The sequence below is a fragment of the Monodon monoceros genome, unplaced genomic scaffold (assembly GCF_005190385.1).
Source record: "Monodon monoceros isolate NGI ecotype Baffin Bay Population unplaced genomic scaffold, NGI_Narwhal_1 Super_Scaffold_2, whole genome shotgun sequence".
NCBI lineage: Eukaryota > Metazoa > Chordata > Mammalia > Artiodactyla > Monodontidae > Monodon > Monodon monoceros.
The window spans coordinates 7000286-7006210 of NW_021703776.1; the positions used below are offsets into that span (position 1 = coordinate 7000286).

Consider the following 5925-nt stretch of genomic DNA (forward strand, 5'->3'; position numbering starts at 1 on the left):
TCACTGCCCTAAAACTATAATGACATGTATCCATCACTACAGTATCAGGTAGAATAGTTTCACTGCCCTAAAACTATAATGACATGTATCCATCACTACAGTATCACGTAGAATAGTTTCACTGCCCTAAAAAGGTGCTTCCCCTCTTCATCCCTCCCCCCCCCCATAACCCCAGGCAGCTGCTGACCTTTTTACGGTCTCCGTAGTTTTGCCTTTTCCAGGATGTTATATACTTGGAAACATACAGTGTGTAGCCTCTTCAGACTGGCTTCTTTCACTTAGTGATATACATTTAAGTTTCCTTCATGTCTTTTCATGGCCTGATAGCTTGTTTCTTTTTAGTGCTGAGTAACATTCCATTGTCTGGATGTACCGCGGTTTATTTATCCATTCAACCACTGAAGGACATCTTGGTTGCTTCCGTGTCTTGTTTTTTTAGTTTTGCCAGTTGTCACTGGGGTCAGAAGAGCCATTAAGCCCTGGTAAGTTCTGCACTTCTTCTGGGCATTGTTGTTTCTTTTCCCGTGAAGATCCCTTTCCTGATAGGCTGTCCTCACTGATCTTTTTTTGACTCATTACAACTAGAAGAAAAGTCACCGTACCCATTTCACGCTGCTAAAGGTACATTCACGGCTGTGGTTCTTGTCCCACTGGAAACGGTTACTCTGAGGCCAGAGTTTGGGGAATGGCCTCCATGTGCCAGTTCCTACCAGGGGGTTCTGGGTCTGCTTTTCAGTCAGCAAGCCATATGCAGCTGCTCTAGGAAAGTGCTATTTTATAATAAACCTGGCAGTTTTCTTTGTATGGGAATTAATGTTTTTAAATCCCAGATAATCTGGGCCTGAACAGGGGCGTTGGTTGTGGGGTCTTTGGGCTTGAAGGTAGCCGGCAGGATGGAGCCACTGTAACGTGGAGAAGCTCATCCCCTGAATAGCGCTGCTCCAGGTGGTTTAGGAGCCTCCTTCCTTTCTTTTGGCACTTCTCTGTGCAGGGCCCTTACCAGACCCTGACGGGCAGCACTGAATAGACCGGCAGGCACTGTGTTCATTTTACATGGGAGGAAACAAACAGAGGCCGCTGAAGCTGGCGGTGGCGTGTAGCCAGGTGACAGGACCGAGTGGCCGTGGAGTTGACACTCTCACTCCATCACGACTGATTTGCTCTCTAGAGCAGCCTACGTTTAAGCTATATTTATGTAGGATTCACTAGCCCTTTCCCAAAAAAGCCCAGAAGGGAATTATAATCTTCATCTGAAATTTATTTATTTTAAATAAATCATATAATTTAAAAATAGGTCCTTCTGTTTTCTCGAAATCGTCACTTTTCATTCCGCATCATGTAGTGGCTAACAGGGCAGCCTCCACGCATACTTAACCGCACTCACCAGCTGCACATTTGACCTTCTGGCTGGTTCCCGAATGCGCAGGGGTCCTCCATCCTGAGCAGGGCGCGGGGAGGGCAGCGGGAGGAAGCCTGGGCCGCTCTGGGTCCAAATGCGCTTTGTTATTTAGACTAGGACGTCTGGGGTGCCCTGGGAACCTACTTTTGAGCCACATCCTTCTCACTCCAGGCCGACTCCCCTGGAGCCAAACCCGAGGTTGGGGGAGCCCCTGGGGCCAGCTGTCACAAATTCTTGCTTGGCGACATCATCTGTGAGGGGAGGGGCGCCTGAACCTAGGCATTGCTCAAGTTTCCCAGAATACCTTTTGAAATCCTGGGAGCAGGTGTTTTTGTGACTTCATTAGTGGCGGGGCTTCGTGCTCTCTGGGAGGACACTTGATGTTTGCTGAGTCCTGCGATCGATCGTGGTGCTTGCACGCCGTGCAGGTTGCCCCTGCCTGCAGCCACAGCTCTGCTCCAGGACCTGGCTCAGATCCCAAAGGCAGTTGCAGCAGGGTTTTAGTTTTAATTAATAACACAATGACTGGAATACGTGTATAGTGTCTCAAGGTGACTTTTGAAGAGCTGCAGTCATTTAAATGTGTATATTCGGGAAGCTTCCTTCAAAAACAGCGCTTCCAAAAAAAATAAAAAAGTAAAAATAAAAACAAGCAAAAAACACCCCAGCGCTTCCTGCACCGTCATCTTTGGCCAGTGCATCTTGTGGTCCTTTCTAGAGAGACCACTTGGGTGAGGCCCCCATGACAAATTAGCCATTGCCCGCTTCCCCGTCATCTGTAGGACTTAGGGCAGACAGGAGGAACGATCGCGGTAATGTTTTGGAATATTTTTAGCGCATTGATCCTAGTTAATTATTGGAGCCGCCTTGCAAAGGGGACTTAGTTACACAGGAGATGATCAGACGCAGTCAGGCAAGCGTGCTCACTGAGGCCGGAGATGCGGGGGGGGGGGGCAGGCTCCTGCCCGCAGGGCGTCAGGAGGGTGGTGCCATCTGACCCACGCAGCTGGGCTCTGATGACAGACCAGGGGCACCCAGGACTGCAGGGCCCATCGATTCAAAGCAGACGTCACTCTTGTGATGCGAGTAACCAAGGTGTGTGTGTGTTTGTCCTGGGTCAGACAGCAGGGCGGGAGCCCGGTCGTGGAGGGTGCCTTGTGCGGCTTGGGACACCTCACAGAGGAAGAGCTGTCCTGGGGCCAGGCTGCTGCGGGCACCTGTCCCTCAAATATAAACAAAATCAAGAAAAAGCGCTCAGTGACTATTTCCCTCCCTCCTCTCTGAGTGTGAGTGACTGGATTTGCTGGTTCATGAAATTCTGTAATAGATGACTATTTCCCTGCACCTGCACTCTTTTGGGGAGAATAGAAGCAGAAAATGGAAATTTCCACACGTAGCTGTTGGAAGCAGCTCCAAAAGCCACGAGAGCCACCGGAGAAGGGGCCCTGGGACCTGGGTCTGTGTTCTGATGGCCCCGTGGCATCTCTGTGACCCTGGGTGTCTCCCTCTACAAATAGGAGTAAAGCAGCGTGTCCCGCCGGCCCTGGCCCATGCTCTAGACGCTGCAGCGTGTGCTCCATGCATTGGCAGACGGTCCTCACGGCGCCCTCCTTCCGTGCCCATGCCCTCTGTTCTGGGGCCTAGTGTGCGGTCTCCAAAGGGGCAGGTTCCAGGAGGTTCCTGGAGGTTTTGGGGGTGCGCTCCAGCTCTGGCCGGCGACACGTCCCGCCCGGTAGAGGAGGTGCAAGCCAGCTCTTGTTCTCCAAGGTCACCTCTCTGCTGCCCTTTCCCTCTGTTGTCCCCAAGCACTACGTTCAGGCTGGGAGAGGTGACCGAACCCTGCACGACTTCATTGTCCCCTGTTCCCTGTGGGGAGGACACGCTGGTGGGCCTTGGGGACCTCTGCAGGCCTTGTGCTCAGGGCGCTGGCTTTGGACCCATTCCCACCATACCTCTGGACACCCTGTGCCTCATGGCAGTGCCATCGACCTGCTCCCTGCCTCTGAACATGTGTGTCTGTGGACAGCACCGACACCTGGGTGAGGGCCCCCGAGGACAGAGGGCCAGCGCTGAGATCAGAACCCGGAATGTGGCTCGCCCACTTCTGGTGATGACCAGTGTGTGTCTGGAGGTGTTTCACGCGGGTTTGTGTCGGCATCTTTGAGCCTCTCATTTGAAATCGCTTACAGTTGTACACGAAGAAGGACATTTCTAATCAAGTTGCTGGTTTTATTTTTGTGTGGCTACTTCTGGAGGATGGGTTTCATATTAAAAAAACCAGTTCTCCTCTTACATTTTTAGCAGCAGGATGGAAATAATCAACTACACATTTGAGTCGCCAGCTTCACGTTTTAATTTGTAAAGATAAACTCCAGTTGCACCCTGTGCTTTGTTTTTTCTCTAGTAAAGCTATTTATTTTGAGCAGGGATTCAGGAAGTGCCTACCTCCCATTTTCCTTCAAGTACAGAAATAGCTCCTGGGATGCCCTCTGGTCACCTCTGGGTGCAGCCAGCACAGTTCATTTTTGTGTGTTTCTAGGCATTTTGACTCGGGCCTTCTCATGTGCCCTGTGTATCTCTGCACCTTTCAACTCCTGAGTCCCCCAGGAGCTTCTGGAGCTGGCAGGTCTCCCTTCTGTTCTAACAGAGCTGAGTACTGGGCTCTGGGCTGTCAGCCTCCCCTTTCCCTGCTCAGACCATCTTTAGGATAAACTCACAATAGCTTCTTTTTGGAGGGTAGGAGGTAGACTGAGTGCCTCGTACAGGCTATGAAGTTAGAAATTCTGATTCCAGAGTCTTTATCTAGAACCTTTTGTCCTGTTAGAGGTTTTCTCCTTTACTTTTTTTTTTTTTTAAAGCATTTAAAAAAATATTAATTAATTAATTTCTTTTTGGCTGTGTTGGGTGTTCGTTGCTGTGTGCAGGCTTTCTCTAGTTGTGCCGAGTGGGGGCTACTCTCCATTGCGGTGCATGGGCTTCTCACTGTGGTGGCTTCTGTTATTGTGGAGCACGGGCTCTAGGCGTGCAGGCTTCAGTAGTTGCAGCACGTGGGCTCAGTAGTTGTGGCTCACGGGCTCTAGAGAGTGGGCTCAGTAGTTGTGGCGCATGGGCTTAGTTGCTCTGCGGCATGTGGAATCTTCCCGGACCAGAGACTGAACCCATGTCCCCTGCGTTGGCAGACGGATTCTTAACCACTGCGCCACCAGGGAAGTCCCTCCTTTACTTTTAATAAGTATTTTTCGGGGGAGTTGCCCTGCCGAAGGAGGCCCGTTGGAAGCTTAGCGGTGCCCAGTGAGGGCGGAGGGCCTGGTCCGGCGGACGAGGCAGCCCGAAGGGACTCGTGGGCATTTGAGGGAAGAACTGGCAGGTAGGATTGGCGTCCTGCTTAGATGGGGACAGGGTTGCCGGCAGTTCTTAGGCTTTCCGTTTGGGATTCTGGGTGGAGAGTGACACCATTAGCAGGATTTGGTAAACGTGGATGGAGATTTAGCTTCATCAGGGTGAACTCCTGTGGGTTTAGTGGGACATATTTCTGTGGACATTCAGAGTAAGCTAGCTGGCCCTATGCAGCCTAATGCTAAATTCAAAAATTTTTCAGGGCTTCCCTGGTGGCGCAGTGGTTGAGAGTCCGCCTGCCGATGCAGGGGACATGGGTTCGTGCCCCGGTCCGGGAAGATCCCACATGCCACAGAGCGGCTGGGCCCGTGAGCCATGGCCGCTGAGCCTGTGTGTCCGGAGCCTGTGCTCTGCAACGGGAGAGGCCACAACAGTGAGAGGCCCGCGTACTGCAAAAAAAAAAAAAATTTTCTACTAAGATTTGAGGATAAGTTATGAGCTATTAAAATTTGTCATTTTTTCCCCTTTTCTTGTCAGCCAAAGGGCAAGTGGCAAAAACCACACTATTCATTGTAGTATTCTTAGACACTTTCAACAAAATATTTTGGGGGGAAATTTCCTTGGTATCCCACTTTGTGGCATGTACTATTTCCATCCTTTAAAAACTGTTGTTTCTGTTTGTGCCTTTTCTTCCTTTCCTCTTTGTGACAAGAAGGAGGGTGTTAAAAAGTCATGGGGGTGGTGTCATGATCATTTCTAAACTCTTCTCTTAATAAAAGCAAAAGCACACACTGTATTTGTCCTGAATTTTTGGTGCAGCTCCTGGCTGTTTCTCCTGGCTCCACCCACCTTGTACAACACAGAGTTGCTGTTATTTAGGCTGGTCTGGTTGACCTGTTCAAGCCTGGGGGAGGGGGTCCTTATTCCAGTGTTGCCCTTTGCAAAGATGTCCCAGCCTTGCAGGTGTCCCTGTAAAGTGAGAGAGAAGGCAGGAGCTTGGTGCCTGGTGCTGGGGAGAGGGGGGAAGGGAGGAGCTTGCTGGGGGCATAGGGGAGGGGAGGGGGAGAGGAGGGGCTTGGTGGGGGGGGGAGAGGGCCGGGGAGGGGCTTGCTGGGGGGGGGGGGGGGGGGGGGGGGGGTTCGGGGGGGGGGGGGCGGGGGGGGGGGGGGCCTGGGTGGGCGGGGGGGGCG

At 51.7% G+C, this 5925-nt stretch overlaps 1 protein-coding gene across 5 annotated transcripts in view; it reads left to right on the forward strand.

Annotated features, from left to right (window-relative positions):
• TNS3 (tensin 3) overlaps window positions 1-5925 on the forward strand; it is a 226698-nt gene that overhangs the window by 62547 nt on the left and 158226 nt on the right. The gene's annotated exons all lie outside the window — the stretch shown is intronic.